We start from the raw sequence: 17,102 nt of genomic DNA on the forward strand, positions 1-17,102 counted from the left end.
TAATTGTGGATTTCAGAATTTTAGGTTTGCATAATTAAATTATTAATTTTCAGATTAGGTAATTGAAATGAAATAATGATTTTAATTATTAAAGTGTGAATTTTTAAGGTTTTTAATGATTTAAATCATAATAGAATGGTTATATATTATTAAAGCTATTATTTTTATGATTTTAAGAACATTGATTATGTTTTAGAGTAGTTTGAAATTAGTTTATATTGCTGGAAATTAAAGTATGATGTTTGTAAAGAGTTTTCAACGAATTTCAATCACTAATTCAATAATTATGATGCTAGGAAATCAGATGTTCAAGTTTAACGTTAGGGAAGCTTCTGAATATGTTTAGGATGTATTTAGAATGCTTTATTACGGTTGCGAAAATTGATTGGGAATATTTGTTGGTTGTGTTAGGCGAAGAATTCTCTTTAGGCGACTTTTGAAAGTGTTAAAGTGGTCTATCAGTTTGTTTACACAAGGTACGTACATACCTGTGTGCTTGGAATGTGTGCTAATTGTTGAAACCATGTTGAATTGTTGATGAACTTGATTATGTTAATGTTGTTGATGAACTTAGTCAGGTTGAAATTGCATGTTTGATACTGTGGGATGAACATATTAAACTTATATTGCATTATGAGAATTGTAACATGTTAGTATGGATGATTGATACAAACATGTTGGTTGGGAACACTAGATTATTCTATATGTTGGTTTGGATCGATTGATTATTGTTCCCTTCTTAGCTTTTCACTACTTTATGAGGGCGGTGGACCTTGTTTAGTAAGTTGAAACTTTATACCCATATACAGGGTTGATCATGGTTAAAGGAAAGGTTGGGTAAATTGGAATGAGTCTTGATTGATGCCTTTATGATCACTTACTTAATTTCAAGATAAAAACAGTTGTGAACGAATGTGGATTGTATGCCTTATGTGGTTGTTGAGTCATAACAGAGTCTCAATTTGTAAATCATGTAAAGTGAAACTGAGTAGCAATAGCTTTAGACTGTGCACGTCTAAAGTGACGGACAAACAGGAGTTGGGGTTCATGGTGGTAGCCCATGGCCTTTTCTGGGACCGGATTGATCACCGTGTTCTATTTTTATTAAAACGTTCCTCGATATCGCAGGTCACTGAGGTTACGGAGTCGCGCCCGTACCTCGTCTTCCTTAGTGAAGACTTCTGGACGGTCAACTCGGTCCATTGTCTATTTCAACTAAAATAATATTATTGCTAAAAGTCTAGCCTAGTCTAGTCTGGTCAAGTATGGTCGTCAAACTATCATGTTTTGTCTGCCCTTGTTTGTGTTCATTAGTATCATGTTAGGGTTGTTCGTTTAATAGAATCATGTTAGGATTATTATTGATTTAGTATGTAGTACTCAGCTTTGCTGATTACGTGCTTTTGCTTGTGCATGTTGATCATGGCTATGCCTTATTGATCCTGTGATGACCCAATCTTTGGTGAGCAGTCTCTAAGGATCAATAAGCATTGTCCATCTGCAGGTTTGAAGATGTTGCATCATTGGGATCGGGAATAGAGAGCTTGTATTTAGTTTTGATTTGCTAAGTTGACTTGGGTTTGTTTAAATGGACTTTAAACTTGTCATACTATTTATATTTCCTTATTTTCGTTGGTTGATTTTTGGGACTAAACCTGTAATCGATTATTTATAAACCTAAAGTTAGTTTTATGTTTTCCGCTGCAAAATTCTGAATAAGCCGTTACGTTTTCACACGGGCGATAATGCCTTGATAATTCTCTATGTTTTATATTAAAAGGTTATTTTAGAAAAGAGAGAATTGTCGGGGTGTTACAAAGTGGTATCTAGAAGCTAAGGTTTTACTTTAATAAATTTTTAGGCGCCTAACTATCTAGTTATTTAAAATAAAATTCTTAAAACTCGAGCTTCTACGTATTATAGTGTTCAAAAATTGGTACTTTTTTTTGGGGGGCCGATTTCCTTTTATCTTGTTTGAAAGAACATAATATTTTTATATTTATTCGCTACGCATTTCCTTAATTTATTTCACTTTATTTATTTTATATTTTTATTTATGTTATTATTCTATGTTATAATTTTCTCATATTATCGTCATTTTACTTTGTTAATTAAATTATTTCAATGCTTTAGTTTATGAGAGATGGGTAGTATAAGAAGGGCATATAAGATAGAATTATATGTGCATTAGTAGCTAGTCAATGATAAGAAGTTGATTGTTATGAACGTGCGTGTACTAAATGTTTAAGTGTTGCATTTAAATCTGCATTAGAGAGATTGTTTGATTCCATCGAACTTATTGCTTTATTGAACTTTGATTATGGTTTGGTTGGGAAATCGTTAGTGAGGCCTTAAGTTGTTTCTTTAAGGAATAAAATATCCCTTTATGAAGAAAGTCGTGATTGGATATGAGTATTTTGCTAGATACAAGACCAACCCATCTTAATAAGAGAGACCATCATAGCATCCACTATTGTTCATTGCTTACCTAACCAAAATGCCATACCTAGAACTCAAATATAGGTTTAAAGACATGCATTCTGATGATGGAACACCAAAGTTGATTAAGTATGGGACTAGGGATGGTAGGTAGAGATATGACTTAGAGATCCTGACCACCATTATTGAGGTCGTAGAAAATGGGTTCAAGGAGGGTAGAAACTCATGGAGTCATGCTTGGGATGCAGTTATAGATGAACCTATTAGAGTTGTAAATATCTAGAGGGAAATGATGTAACCGTGGAGAATGAGAATGTAGTGGTTGAGGCAAATAACCCTAACCCAGTGGCCCATGAGCCTACCATTGAGATTCCTAGTGAGTCGGATGTGGAACCTAAAGGTGATGGTGAGGTGGCAAGTGAGTCTCATCAAGATAAAGACATGAAAGAAGACTCATACTCGGAAGAAGAATTCGACGAATATTGAAGATCTAGATCTTACTCCACAAGTTTCCAAGGAAAGAATAGGTAGGCAAGATGCCTTAAACATTTGAAGTTGTAATAGTTAGTTAGTTCTTTTATGTTTTAAAGAATAAGTGGCATATCAGCAACGGTTTAAAGTTAAAGCAATAAGAGTTTGGGTTATTCTTTATTCTCTTCAAGGATATAATAAGCCTTTATAGAGTTAGCAATAGAAGTTAAAGTATTCATTTCCAGTTTGAGAGTTTCGTTATTCGCCAACAATAGTTTATGTTGTGTCGTAGAACCTTTATGTTAATTTGAGGACAAGTGCGTTATTATGGTTTAGAAATTGTTATTAACATTCTTTTGAGGAATAGAGTTAGATTATTGATAATCCAAATGATCAAAAGTTTATTTTGGGCACGCGAATGGGAATATTATTACTTATTTGTTGTGATTGAACTTCCATTCATTGGTTTTCAAATTGTATGTCCTTGATAGGGATATTTTCTTGAATGAGTGACGATGATTGCTTTATTATTGGTGTACATTCTTGAATAAGTGTTTGTTGATGCGATCTCTATGATCAAATCTAAATTTCTTTCGTAGAGGGGACATATGAATTATGTATCGTAGAGTGATTAATTTTAGGCCGCACACTAGAATGTCAAGCAATAATGAGTTAGTTGCTGCTATTCGCCTTTTGGCGGGAAGACTGGCTGAAGAGAGAACTGAGCGTCCTGATTCTACTGGGGACATGTTTGAGAGACTAACCAAAGTTAAGCCACCATACTTTAAGAAGCAAGCTGATCCTACCTTTCTAGAGAACTGGGTTAGAGAGTTTGAGAAATCGTTTGGGGTTGTGAACTGTCCTTAGAATATGAGAGTGGGTCAAGTTGTCATGTATTTGAAAGATGAAGCTAATTTATGGTGGAGAGAGAATAGAGTTAGGTTTAGCACTGCTGAGAGATTCAATTAGGATTCAATTGTTACTGCCTTAAGGGAAAGTTTTACCCTACCTTTTATGAGAAAGCAAAAGGCACAAGAATTCATAAACCTTAGGATGGAATTGACTAAGTTTGTACAAGGCTAAGATAGACGTACTGTGAAATTCTGAAAGTAAATGTAAGGAACCATATTGGAAGATTGACCTCGTATAGATGTTTTGGGTAGTCCAAGAACCTTTGGTTATTTCTGTAATGCGAGTGAGGAAATTGATGAATAGGGAGCGTGAACTATTTTTCTGTAGTGTGTTAAAGGTGAATAAAGAACTTGGAGTCAAAATCGAAGATGTTGCCATTGTGAGTGGATTCATTGATGTGTTTCCGAGTGAAATTGCAAGTATGTTACCTGTTGGAGCCTTTGAGTCCACTATAAACTTAGTTCCTGGAACGACACCTATAACTAAAGCACCATATAGAATGACACCTCTCGAAATGAGCAAATTAAGACACAATTGCAAGAGTTGTTTCGTTAAGGGGTATATTAGGCCTAGTGCATCACCGTGGGGAGCTCCTGTGTGTTTGTTAAGGAAAAGATAAGAGTATGGAATTATGCATCGATTTTAGGGAGCTAAACACCATCAAGAACAAGTATCCTTTGCCTAGGATAGATGACATATTGGGTCAATCGAATTGGGCGAGTGTGTTCTTGAAGATTGATTATGTTTGAAGTATCACCAATTGAGGATAGCTGATAAGGGCCTATAAGACCTCATTAGGACTCGTTATTGTCATTATGGGTTTAGAGTAATGTCTTTTGGGTTAACCAATGCACCTTCCATAATTATGGATTTGATGGATAAGATTTTCCACGAATTTCGAATTAAGTTCGTTATTATGTTATTGATGATATCCCGATTTGTTCAAGGAATGAAAAAGAGCATGACAAACACTTGAGAATATATTGGAGACGCTTAGAAAGAATTTATTTTATATGAATTAAGTATACGGATCTTGAAGTCATGTGTGTATAAGTAACATCGACGGAAAAGTGACGACTAAATTGATTGAAAACTACGTTACTTAAGGGAATAAAATTAAGAGAAGATTCGAGTGGTCCAGGATCGTTAGAAATCATTTGTTGTCTTGAAAAGATGGGAATGTATGAATTGGTGGAAGTGCTAAGAGTTAAGACCAAGAGTTATGACATAAGGAGGTTTGGTAAAAAGGAAAAGTTGACCAGAAAGAGTCTCTGTAGATCCTGCTAAGATTCAAGATGTGAGTGAGTGACCTACTCCAAAGAACGTGCCCGATATTTGAAGTTCTCTAAGCCTAGACGACTATTATAGGAAGTTGTGAAAGACTTTTCGAAGTAAGCAAAACCAATGACCAACTTGATGAAAAAGGAATCGAATTTCAAGTGAAGTGAGAAATGTGAGGAAGCTTTCTAGATTTAGCTGTTGTCGCGTCAATTGAAACCTTATAAGGCTAATTACCAAACCCATGACTTAGAGATAACTGTTATGGTGTTATCTACGAATATTTGGAGACATTACCTTTATAGGGCAACTTGTAAGATCCTTACCGAGAACAAAAGTCCGAAATTTTGGCAATAAGGTCCAGTTGAATCTTGGGGACAACATTGAAAAGGAGTATTTCTTTCCACCCTGCAAACGATAGACAGACTAAGATTACTAACGGAATATATGTTGAGAACGTGTGTTATGGATTTTAAGGGTAATTGGGAAGGCCACCTAGGTTCGATTGAATTTTCGTGCATCAATAGTCACCATGCAAGCATTACGATGACACATGTTGAGGCATTGTATGGAAAGAATTGTAGAAGTCTTACTTGTTGGAATGAGTTTAGTGAGAATATTGTATCGAGGACATAATTCGTTGAGGAGAAATATCCAAAGTTATTCCCTGAGATGAGTTACGAGGGCGTAACTCGTTTTCTTTAAGAGGGGTAGAATGCGATATAAATTCGCGCTTTTTACCTATTTTTATGGTGTTTTTATGCATTTTTATGCTTATTTTAGCAAATTATACATGTTGATGCAAGTAAATAGATTCTCCGCATAAGAAAAATGTGTTCATGAGTAACACAAGCAGCTTTGAGTTGGCAAAAGAGTGCACATAGGTGGCACAAGTACTTCTTTAGTAAGAATAAGTTAAAAGCTTTTGGGGAAAATGTGGTAAATTTCGTGTCAAGTTTCGGGACGAAACTTCTTTTAAGAGGGGTAGATTGTAATCCCCCGTAAATTTATAAATTTTATTAATATATTTTAACGTATATTATTTATATTTAATTAGAATTTAGGAATTTTGAGTAATAAATATATAATTCACGTATACTTATTTATTACATTTTAATATTTTCAACGATTTACGAAATTGAAAATGATTTTAGAATTTTAAGTTAAAACGAATTCGAATTACGAAAACACGATCGATTGAATTTAGAAAACAATCCTAATCATTTTGGATTCAAACAACCTTAATCCTAAGCCAAGCCCAAATTGATAAAGCCCAAAATAAGTAAGCCCATAATTCCCTACCCTTGCTTCAACTTCACGTGAAACCCATCTCAACCCTCTACTCCACTTCACGTAAAACAGCTTCAAACACCTCCTTCTTCTTGCTTCAACATCCACGGCGCACAACCCTGCCCTCTCTTGTCTCAGCCGCCGCCGTCGATCAACCGCCACCCGACCACCGTTGTTCCTCCTCCTCCTGTGCACGGTAATTCCTTCCTCCTTCCTCTTCTCTTTCGTTTCTCTTTCTTTCGTTTTTATTCCCCCTTAATCGCGGGTTCTGTTTCGCACAGCCACCACAACCGTCGTCACCACCTAATCACTGGTGCTGCGCCGCCCTTGCCGCGCCACCTTGCTGCACCTCCCGTCGACCGTCGCGTCGCTGCAGTCAAGCCGCGCTTGCTTCTCCTCCTCCTTGTTTACTCCTTGCGCAAGCCAGTCCCAACCACCTGCAATTACCCGCGACCACCAACACCAGTCGCGCCGCCCAGTCACGTCGCCACCAGCCGCGCCTCCCTCGTCGCCGTGCCTGCACCAGCCGCCGACAGTCCCTCTCCTCCTCCTCCTCTCCTTTTGGTTATTTCTTAAACCCTAAGTTATTTAAATATTTTAATTAAGTTTATTAATTTGAATTTATGCTCTTGAATTTAAATTATGTTCTTGAATCTAAATTATATGTTTTTATGATTTAACTAGAATTTTCAGATTTACATATTATGTTTAAATAATGAATTTAATAACGTTTTAATAATTTAAATTGCGTTTCTTGAATTTAAATTATAAGCTTTATGATTTAATTGTGGATTTCAGAATTTTAGGTTTGCATAATTAAATTATTAATTTTCAGATTAGGTAATTGAAATGAAATAATGATTTTAATTATTAAAGTGTGAATTTTTAAGGTTTTTAATGATTTAAATCATAATAGAATGGTTATATATTATTAAAGCTATTATTTTTATGATTTTAAGAACATTGATTATGTTTTAGAGTAGTTTGAAATTAGTTTATATTGCTGGAAATTAAAGTATGATGTTTGTAAAGAGTTTTCAACGAATTTCAATCACTAATTCAATAATTATGATGCTAGGAAATCAGATGTTCAAGTTTAACGTTAGGGAAGCTTCTGAATATGTTTAGGACGTATTTAGAATGCTTTATTATGGTTGCGAAAATTGATTGGGAATATTTGTTGGTTGTGTTAGGCGAAGAATTCTCTTTAGGCGACTTTTGAAAGTGTTAAAGTGGTCTATCAGTTTGTTTACACAAGGTACGTACATACCTGTGTGCTTGGAATGTGTGCTAATTGTTGAAACCATGTTGAATTGTTGATGAACTTGATTATGTTAATGTTGTTGATGAACTTAGTCAGGTTGAAATTGCATGTTTGATACTGTGGGATGAACATATTAAACTTATATTGCATTATGAGAATTGTAACATGTTAGTATGGATGATTGATACAAACATGTTGGTTGGGAACACTAGATTATTCTATATGTTGGTTTGGATCGATTGATTATTGTTCCCTTCTTAGCTTTTCACTACTTTATGAGGGCGGTGGACCTTGTTTAGTAAGTTGAAACTTTATACCCATATACAGGGTTGATCATGGTTAAAGGAAAGGTTGGGTAAATTGGAATGAGTCTTGATTGATGCCTTTATGATCACTTACTTAATTTCAAGATAAAAACAGGTGTGAACGAATGTGGATTGTATGCCTTATGTGGTTGTTGAGTCATAACAGAGTCTCAATTTGTAAATCATGTAAAGTGAAACTGAGTAGCAATAGCTTTAGACTGTGCACGTCTAAAGTGACGGACAAACAGGAGTTGGGGTTCATGGTGGTAGCCCATGGCCTTTTCTGGGACCGGATTGATCACCGTGTTCTATTTTTATTAAAACGTTCCTCGATATCGCAGGTCACTGAGGTTACGGAGTCGCGCCCGTACCTCGTCTTCCTTAGTGAAGACTTCTGGACGGTCAACTCGGTCCATTGTCTATTTCAACTAAAATAATATTATTGCTAAAAGTCTAGCCTAGTCTAGTCTGGTCAAGTATGGTCGTCAAACTATCATGTTTTGTCTGCCCTTGTTTGTGTTCATTAGTATCATGTTAGGGTTGTTCGTTTAATAGAATCATGTTAGGATTATTATTGATTTAGTATGTAGTACTCAGCTTTGCTGATTACGTGCTTTTGCTTGTGCATGTTGATCATGGCTATGCCTTATTGATCCTGTGATGACCCAATCTTTGGTGAGCAGTCTCTAAGGATCAATAAGCATTGTCCATCTGCAGGTTTGAAGATGTTGCATCATTGGGATCGGGAATAGAGAGCTTGTATTTAGTTTTGATTTGCTAAGTTGACTTGGGTTTGTTTAAATGGACTTTAAACTTGTCATACTATTTATATTTCCTTATTTTCGTTGGTTGATTTTTGGGACTAAACCTGTAATCGATTATTTATAAACCTAAAGTTAGTTTTATGTTTTCCGCTGCAAAATTCTGAATAAGCCGTTACGTTTTCACACGGGCGATAATGCCTTGATAATTCTCTATGTTTTATATTAAAAGGTTATTTTAGAAAAGAGAGAATTGTCGGGGTGTTACAACCACACACTGCCGCCACACACCGAGGAAGAAAGGAAACACCAATTTTCTTCAACAACCAGCGCAACGTACATCCAGCGCAATAGAGATTGAGAGTGTAATATCCCAAAATTTTATGATTTGATAAAATAAAATTTATAGCAAAATAAAGTTATACTTATTATTTAATAATTTTCCCTTTTTAATTAGTCCCTTTTTATTATTTTTGAAAAGTTTAGAACTCTATTTTACTTTATTAGGAATCTTATTTTTAGAGCCTATAAATAACCCTTTTACCCTAATCAACTCTCTAAGCAGTCCAATATTGATTCGGCCGTATGAATGGTTAGTGCGTGAGTTCAATAAATCACATCAAACTCAAGATTCCATTTACAAGTGTTCGTGTGCACATATTTATCACTTGAAATCAATTTTGATATTTAGTTCCAATTCCTGCAAACTCATGATCAGACCTCACATTAACCCACATCATGATCTTTATCAACGAAAGACGTGCAATAGCTGCAATCAGCCTTTTACTTTGTTCTTTGATCTGTTCCGATATTTTGAGTATAAATCATTATCTGAAGGTAATCACGCACACCCAGTCTTTTCGAGTCATTTGTATAGTGTGAATTATTATTACTATGTGTAATTACGCCTAGTCCCTTCTAATTGTTCGTGTATATTATTAGTTGTAATCCCGCACATGACTCGGTCTATTCATGTCATTCGTATATTTATAATTTCTTAATAGCAATCATACCGGCCTATTCTTCGAAGTTGTATGTTTTATACATTATCGTGCGCATAGTATTTGACATAGAGACTACAATGTTTTGAATTGAATGATACTGTACTTTTCGAAACATGATTAATGGTTTGATAATTGTTATTTACGTGTAGTAAGACTGTAAGAGTGTAGTTGGTTCCAATTTGCTATCTTGCATTATTGTTTATAATTCTTTGATTATTCTTAATATGTTGTGAATAAACAGGAGAGAATAAGAGAGAGAATAGGGTTGTCCGTTATTCCATATAGTACCGGGTATATATAGGATACAATAGTTATGGTTTTACTGAACCCTAGAATATTCCAGAAATATGGACCGGGGTATAATGGGCATCCATTATTATATTTCATAACACTCCCCCTTGGATGTCCATTATACAAAAATAAAATTTCTCTCTTAAAACAAAATATTTCCTAATGTGCGAACTATGCTGCCTCATTAAAAACCTTACCAGGAAAACCCAGTGGGAAAAACCATGGTTAAGGGAAAAAGAGTGCAGCGCGCATCTATTCCCCCTCATGATTACATAACTTGAGATCTTTGAGACGACGCAATCCAATCTGGTAAACTAATTTCTTGAAAGTAGCAGTTGGAAGCGCCTTGGTAAATAGGTCTGCCAAATTTTCACTTGAACGAATCTGCAGAACCTGTACATCACCATTCTTCTGCAGGTCATGGGTGAAGAAGAATTTTGGTAAAATGTGCTTTGTTCTATCACCTTTGATGTATCCATCCTTGAGCTGTGCAATGCATGCTGCATTATCTTCATACATAACTGTTGGAGTTTCTTTCCCTGTGGATATGCCACAATCTTCTCGTATTTGTTGAATTACAGACCTTAACCATACACATTCACGACTAGCTTCGTGGATAGCTAAAATTTCTGCATGGTTAGAAGAAGTAGCTACAATAGTTTGCTTCATGGAACTCCAAGAAATGGCAGTACCACCACATGTAAAGACATATCCTGTTTGTGATCGAGCATTATGGGGATCAGACAAATAACCTGCATCTGCATAGCCAATTAAGTCTTCTTTGGACTGGTTAGAAAAGAATAATCCCATATCTTTCGTTCCTTGGAGGTAACGAAGTACATGTTTTATCCCATTCGAATGCCTTCGAGTTGGACATGAGCTAAACCTTGCTAACAAATTTACTGTAAATAATATGTCAGGTCTCGTATGACTAGCAAGGTACATCAATGCCCCTATTGTACTTAAGTATGGTACTTAGGACCAAGGATTTCTTCATTGTTTTCACGAGGGCGAAATGGGTCTTTATCCACATCTAGTGATCTTACAACCATTGGACTACTCAACGAATGTGCTTGATCCAAAGAGAACCTTTTTAGTACCTTTTCTGTGTATGTTGTTTGATGCACAAGGATTCCATTCTTTAGGTGCTCAATTTGTAGCCCTAAGCAAAATTTCGTCTTTCCAAGATCTTTCATCTCAAATTCTTTCTTCAAATATTCTACTGTATGTGAAATCTCTTCAGGTGTCCCAACAATGTTTAAATCATCAACGTACACTGCGATTATTACAAATCCTGTCCCAAATCTCTTTATAAAAATGCATGGACTGATGGGGTCATTCTTATAGCCTTCTTTTAGCAAGTACTCACTTAGGCGATTATACCACATACGCCCTGATTGTTTCAACCCATAAAGAGATCTATTTAATTTAATGCAGTAATGTTCTCGAGAACTAGAATTAGCTGCTTCTGGCAGTTTAAATCCTTCAGGGACTTTCATATAAATGTCATTGTCCAGTGGCCCATACAAGTAGGCTGTGACTACATCCATTAAACGTAAATCAAGTCCTTCTCTTATTGCCAGACTAATAAGGAATCTAAAAGTAGTTGCGTCCACCACAGGAGAGTATGTTTCTTCATAATCGATTCCAGGTCTTTGTGAGAATCCTTGTGCAACTAAACGTGCCTTGTATCGCACAATTTCTCCATCTTCATTCTTCCTTCGTAAAAAGACCCATTTATGTCCCACTGGTTTTACACCTTTAGGTGTACGGACTACTGGTCCAAATACTTCTCTCTTTGCAAGAGATTTTAATTCTGCCTCAATTGCTTCCTTCCATTTTGGCCAATTATCACTTTGTGTACACTCTTCAATGGACTTTGGTTCCTGATCCTCATTTTCATCCATAACATCAACTGCTACATTGCATGCAAAAATTTCATCGACGTCGATTTTATTTCGGTTACATTTTATTCCAGACATGACATAATTAGTTGAGATCTCTTCATTATCAGGTACCTGAATTTCTTCATTCGTCATGTCTAAAGTCTCTTCTGGAGATTCTTCAAAATTCTTTGTTTCCTCGTTCTGGCCATTATCAATCGCCGCTCCTTTTCTTTTACGAGGATTCTTATCTTTGGAACCAATAGGTCTACCACGCTTCAGTCATGCTGTAGACTCACTAGCAGTTTGATATTGTCCTGCTGGGACATCAATTTTAATTGGAGCATTTACAACTGGTATATGTGACTTGGTCACTCTATTTGGGTCAGTAAATGCGTCTGGCAATTGATTCGCTAAGCTTTGTAAATGAATTATCTTTTGTACTTCTAATTCACATTGTTTAGTACAAGGATCAAGATAAGATAATGATAATTCATTCCAACTGATTTCCTTCTCCAGCTGTGTATTTTCTCCCCCTAATGTTGGGAAGACTGACTCATTAAAGTGACAGTCTGCGAATCGAGCCTTAAATAGATCCCCTGTAGATGGCTCTAGATATTTAATTATTGATGGGGATTCAAATCCAACATATACTCCTAACCTCCTTTGAGGGCCCATATTAGAACGTTGTGGTGGAGCAATTGGAACATATACAGCACATCCAAAGATTTTCAGATGGGAAATATTTGGTTCCTGACCAAAAACCAATTGTGATGGGGAGAAATTTTGATTACTCGTTGGCCTGATGCGAATTAATGCTGCTGCATGTAATATAGCATGTCCCCAAGCAGAGATTGGGAGTTTGGACTTCATAAGTAATGGTCTAGCAATCAACTGGAGACGCTTGATTAATGATTCAGCCAAACCATTTTGTGTACGGGATGTTCAACACTTAGCCCAATGGACATGAAATAATCATCAAAGGCTTGAGAAGTGAATTCACCAGCATTATCAAGACGAATTGCCTTCATAGGGAAATCTGGAAAATGTGCTCGTAGTCTAATCAATTGAGCAAGTAGTCTCGCAAACGCCAGGTTGCGAGTTGATAACAAGGATACATGTGACCATCTACTAGATGCGTCAATTAAAACCATAAAATATCTAAATGTTCCACACGGTGGGTGAATTGGCCCACAAATATCTCCTTGTATACGTTCCAGAAAATTGATAGATTCAAAATTTATTTTGGCTGGTGAAGGTCGTATTATCAACTTACCTTGTGAGCAAGCAGCACATGAGAAATCATTAGGAAGAATCTTCTGGTTCTTCAATGAATGTCCACATGAATTTTCAATTATTTTTCGCATCATTATTGAACCGGGGTGGCCCAACCGGTCATGCCAAGCAGTGAAATTATCAGTAAACTTCTGGTTTACTGTAGCATATGTTTCAATTGTATTGATTTTAGTGTAGTACAAACCAGTGGAGAATGCAGGTAATTTCTCCAAAATATGCTTAGTGCCTTGGGTAATACTCGTGATGTGAAGGTATTCAACATTTCCTTCACTTACTGTCTCAACGTGATATCCATTATGTCGAATATCTTTAAAACTCAATAAATTTCTTTGAGACTTGGGAGAATATAATGCATCGATGATTTCAAATTTCGTTCCCATGGGCAATATATTTGCTCTTCCGGAGCCTTCAATTATCTTTGTACTACCTGATATAGTACTCACACTAGTTTCTTTCATTGTCAAATGAGAGAAATATCTCTTGCTTTTCAGTATGGTATGAGTAGTTGCACTGTCTGCTAAGCATAAATCTTCACCATTCATTCCTAACTGAACTTGAGGGGTATTCATGTTCTTCAAATAAATGAAATATCAATAAGAATAACTTAAAACCCGAAATTTAACAATGTCATATAAAACCATAGTTCAAACAAATAAAATCCAAAATAAATTAACATGAATCCAAGAAAACAAAGTTTTATTCTTTAAATGACCATAAACGACTCTAAGGATTAATTATTCCCTTCAGGGGTGGTGAGGAAATCAACAACTTCCAGGTGAGTTGTATTTCCACAATCAAAGTCACCTTTGCCATCTTCGTACACAAGGTTTGTTTCTACTTTCTTTCCCTTTTGCTTTAATGATTGTTGATAAAGCTCAACCAGGTGTTTTGGTGTACGACATGTACGAGACCAATGACCTTTTCCTCCACATCGATAACATACATTGGTCACATTCTCGCTTTTATCTTTCTCTTGTTTGTTACCATCTTTATTGTCCCACTTCTTGTGGGGGTACAAGTTTTGAAAGAACCACCTCGGCCTCGGCCTCGACCATATCCATATCCATGTCCACGTCCTTGATCACGTCCTCGACCACTATTGTTGGCATGATGTTTTTCTTTCCCATTATGAGATGTCACATTCGCTTCAGGGAATGGAGTAGAACCAATTGGACGTGATTCATGATTTTTCATTAATAGCTCATTATTTTGCTCAGCCACAAGGAGGCAAGATATAAGTTCAGAATATTTCTTAAATCCCTTTTCACGGTATTGTGTCTGCAGGACAATGTTATTTGCGTGGAAGGTAGAATATGTTTTCTCTAACAATTCTGCATCAGTAATTTTCTCTCCACATAACTTTAATTGTGAAGTAATTCTGAACATGGCTGAGTTATATTCACTTACAGACTTAAAGTCTTGTAGTCTTAAATGTAACCAATCATAACGAGCTTTAGGCAATATCACAGTTTTCTGGTGGTCATACCTCTCCTTTAGATTACTCCAAAGGATTTGTGGATCTTTTACAGTCAAGTACTCAATCTTAAGACCCTCATGGAGGTGATGGCGAAGAAATATCATAGCTTTAGCTTTGTTTTGACTTGTTTCTTTATTTCCTTCTTTGATTGTATCACCAAGATCCTTTGCATCTAGGTGAATTTCGGCATCTAATACCCAAGACAAATAATTCTTTCCAGTAATATCAAGGGCCGCAAATTCGAGTTTTGTAAGATTCGACATAGTTCACACTACAATTAAATATTGTAAATTAGGAATCACCTCCCACAATAAATTAATTAAAGAAAAATTGTGTTTAACCAACAAAGAACTACACGGTACAATACTTGTACCAGTTAAACAAGCGGATAAAACACAATTGTGTTTCCATTAAATATGAAAATTTGTGTTTAACCAAAAAGGAAATACACGGTACAACACTGATGGTTCGAGAAAAACAAAAATTAATGGAACCGAATCAAGGTTGTTATCAAATAAAACACAAAGTTTTCATATACTAAGCACTGACGCAAGAAACATATAATCACAAACATCATTTAATAACTTATCTTCGGGAATTCCTTGCAGCAGCATTTAATCGTATACGGCAAAAATCAAAAATTTCTTCTAAATAGTGCTTAAAGGCCCAGGTTTGTTTGATTTTTACAAGTGTCTACAAGTATACCCACAAAAAGTAATAGCCATGATTGTAGTCTCACAAAAAGTAATAGACATAAAACCAGAGTGAATAGAAAACTAATCACTTTACTGCAAATTCCTAAGTATTACTCATCAAGTAAATCAGCAAGTACGCACATCACGAATATTACTCATCACGCAAATCAACGAATCATGAATAATTGAATATCAGTACTTGCGGCGCATGGATTAATTCAAACACTAAATATTACTCATCCAGCAAATTAAAAAAAATCATGAATCGATAAATATTGATACTTGTGGAGATCAATAATACGTAACATATTAATTAATTTATGTATAATGTTTTGGAACAAACATTGGAACAAAGGCAAACAAGGTGGCGTACATAATCTTTAAACTTTGGAACACAGACAAACAATGTGATATAATCAAACAAAGAGACATAATTGATAAGATTTTCCATGAGATAAACGATAACATGCGGCAAATTGATTACACGTTAATTTGATTATATTAAAAGTTTGTTCCTTTATGTACAATTAATTAAATCCATCAAAAACAACACTCGTCAATTTGATAAGAAGAATATTGATGCTTACCTCAACGATAGATGTTTGATTTTCTTGGTTTCTCGTTTTGCTCAGTCGGCTAGGGTTTGGTGCTGATAACGTGTTGTGAATAAACAGGAGAGAATAAGAGAGAGAATATGGTTGTCCGTTATTCCATATAGTACCGGGTATATATAGGATACAATAGTTATGGTTTTACTGAACCCTAGAATATTCCAGAAATATGGACCGGGGTATAATGGTGTGAGGGGGTCGAAAAAGCACGAGGCTAATGCGTGACCTCGTCCCTCGTGGGTGTGACGATTCTTTTATTCAATCAAGTGTAATTGGATTTCCTGTGAGTTAACACCCAATTGACTAGTAATATAGGAGTCGCCATTCAGTTTTTAACAACAATGAGAAAAACTGACAAAACCCGGTTATCGTGACATAAAGGGAGTGCAATTATGTTTGACCACGACGGCCGTAGGTTCCCTTGTGATCCCTGGTGTGGGGATCTCTCAACATACACCCGCAAGGTAGAGATTGAGGGTTCGGGGGACTGTAACTACCGAGAGGAGTACTTCGCTCGTCGATAACTCCAGAGGCAGGATATCCTTACTAGCTCAGCATAAATAATTGAAGGGACATGCATTAACTATTAAACTAATCTGAGTTGATTTTAGCCATATGCAACATATAATACTAGATCGATCGTGATTATCTGATTTAAATAGTATTAAGGGACCTAGCATGATAATCCAATTTCCCAAAAATATTATATTTGTTAGGCGTGGTAGAACAATCAGATTTAGTTAGTTTAACAGTTCATAAAAAGGGTGAGGAAAGCAATTAAATCATCGAGAAGGGGCACATTACGACGCACCCTTGAGAGGTGCGTCACGATTCTCAGAAAACTAACCACTTTGACTTTGCTATTTCTCCTTTTTATTTAACGAATCTCAATTATGGGACAGGATACGTTCTGTTCGATTTATGGATCGATTGCGACAGAACGCGTGAACAGTTTCGCAGCGTGAGGCTTAGGCTAAGGGTTGGAGTCAATACTCAGAATGTAATTGTGTGTTGTGTTCCTTTCACGTCGAAGTTGGGCTGTATTTATAGGGAAGAGTTCGTGGAAAGATAGAATTGCAGAGTTCTAATCCACAAAGAATTAGGAAAAAAACACGTACCCAGGTA

Source organism: Spinacia oleracea, chromosome 3 (assembly GCF_020520425.1).
Source record: "Spinacia oleracea cultivar Varoflay chromosome 3, BTI_SOV_V1, whole genome shotgun sequence".
NCBI lineage: Eukaryota > Viridiplantae > Streptophyta > Magnoliopsida > Caryophyllales > Amaranthaceae > Spinacia > Spinacia oleracea.